Source organism: Drosophila biarmipes, chromosome 3L (genome assembly GCF_025231255.1).
Source record: "Drosophila biarmipes strain raj3 chromosome 3L, RU_DBia_V1.1, whole genome shotgun sequence".
NCBI classification, from domain to species: Eukaryota; Metazoa; Arthropoda; class Insecta; order Diptera; family Drosophilidae; genus Drosophila; species Drosophila biarmipes.
The window spans coordinates 10,487,589-10,490,192 of NC_066613.1; positions in this window are offsets into that span (position 1 = coordinate 10,487,589).

The following is a 2,604-nucleotide window of genomic DNA, read 5'->3' on the forward strand; positions in this document are numbered from 1 at the left end:
AGAAAAATATCTGGAAAAGAAACTGGCAGAAAAAAATGAAAATGCAGAAATGGCAAACTTTTGCAGTCATGTGTCTCAACTTCATTGGAGTGCTCCTCCTCGGCGTACGTGTCTGCACTGGCAAAACAAACAATAAAAACTGCTCTAAAATCCTTGCCCGGAAATGCAGAGATGATGGGGGCAAAAGGAACACTTTAAAGTGCAGAAAATTGCATTTGAAATTTGTAGTAATATTTTTCCCCCCTCTGAAAACAAGCTGCGAAAACAGTTGGAAGATACGTATTGAGTAACAGGGCACAAAACTAAAATGGTGAATGTAATTTTGTGAAAACAATGAAATGGAAACTCAACTCAGGAAATGTTGTGGTCGAATTTGCAAACAGCACAAGCTATAACTGAAAGGTAAGTACTTCTGTTTTGAATTTATTACATTGCTTTATAATTTGTAAATTGTAGCCAAAAAGTGAAATTTAATAATAACTTGTTATCCAATCTCTGATGTTTTGCAAAATACTGGCCAAATAATTATCTAAGCATCAGAAAATAGTTCACCATTGTTTATAAAGAGAAATTACAAAAGAAACATTTTATTCAGAAATATATATTCTACCCTTTGAAAAGGGTATTCAAAATATTTTCAAACATGGGTTGAGCCACAATGAAGCCAAAACGATGAGTAGCAAATTGTTTGCGTAATGCGAAGCTGTTGCTCATTTAAGTTTTTCATAGTTTAGTTGGGTTAAAGTCAGCAAGGGATAGTTGAGCACGACGGAGGGACTGGGAAATGAAAATAAAACTTCTGACAAATTGTACCTGGCAAAACGCAATAAAAGTTGAATTTGTTGATTGTGTAAAATACTCAAGTCAAATGAAAAGATTCTGGGGCTTTTAATCTGGAACAGGCTTCACAGAAACTGATTTTCATGCCTTATCTGGCCAAACTAACTTTTGGCTTAATTGCCTATGACTGATACTTCAAAAAGTATGGTAGAATACATAGCTTTAACCCTTTAAAACTAATTTGATTTCCTCTGTGGTTCCAACAGATCGGATTAATCAATTAATGTAGTTCTATTGCCATCAGACTTTATCACCTGGCAGTAACTGCAAAACCCTCATGGAATCAGTTATTCTGGAGCAATTAAAAGGACGTGAAACCTTACTCAAAGTACCAAAGTACCAGACCAGTGTTCCTCCACTAATCCCAGCTATTTGAGCTTTGATTGAATACCGCCAAGGACAATGACAATTCCGCTGATGGTGATGGAGCTACAACTGATGGTTGATGGCGATGGCATAACAATAAACATGAAGCAAGAGTGTAAAAACAAGCGTTTCCATTCCAAGCCCTACTACTGCACTGAGGAAAAATATGTGCAACAAATGAAATAATGGTTAGAAGTCGTCAGAAAGTATGCGGAACTTAATTTACAGTTCTGGGTCAGTAGTAGAGCATTAGAAATTATTGTAACATCTATACGTTTCTATTTTTTGTTAATTACATTTTAAATTAACATTGTGAAAGTTTTCACATTTTATACACACAAACAAATTTAAAAGTACAATTTAAAAAAAAAATGTAGCCATTATAAAAAATTGTGACACGTTTTTTATTTGTGCTTTGGTTTCCACCAATAATAAAGCTTCCTTAAAATGGTAGTTTGTGTTTATTATGTTGTTAGAAGAGTAACTTTTTCGCTGATACACAGGCAATTCGCTTATTTAATGCAAAAGTGCCTGAAGACCAAACTTTTTAATTTGACACAGAAATGTTCTTTAAGTTAATCCAATTTGGAGTACTTAAATTTGCACTATGCCACTTCGATGTCAAAACTAGAAGTTTAAATTATTTTCTCCCAGTGCACTCTCCACACTCCCACAGAGACAAACTATTTTATGGCCGGCACTAAAGTCCAAGCATCAAAAGGAAACTTTGTCACACATACAGAGGCAGGGAAAGGGAGAATGCTGGGCAATTACAAGAACGAGACAGCCAAATGAAAATGGAAAATCGGCAGAGGGAAAGCCCAAATTATACTCAACCGAGCCGCCATCTTCATGTGGCGATGACGGCTGCCACAAGCCTATTAAAACTTATGCGTAGCTCATATAACACTTTTAATGCCAATCAAAGTCTTAGGTCAAACTGGGGAAAAAAGAAAGGAGAAAATATGGGAAAAAGATTCGCAGCAAATAGCGCCTGAAACTTTCACCTTTTGTTTCCAAAAAAACACTCCTGTACAGGCAGCAAAAACTACAAGTCAAGGCAAGTCGGAAAGTCAAACAAAAGCTCATTGAAAATGGAAACAAAAAACCTACAAAAAAAAGAAACTGGGAAAAGAGAAAAGTGTAATAGAAAGTAAAAGAAAAGCAATAAAGCCAAGGAAACGGCGCAAAGCGAAAAGAAATTGTCACAAATACAAATAGGAAATTGACGCGGAAAAACAATAAGAAGAAGAAACAATATGGAGAAAAATATGAGAGACGTGGGAAACTTTTCCAAAACCGAGAAGAAAGAAATTTCGTAGAATCTCAGCCCAGGGGGCGTGGCACTTCGTGTTTACCCATTTTCCCTTCTTTTTTCCTTCTTGTTTGTGTCATGGG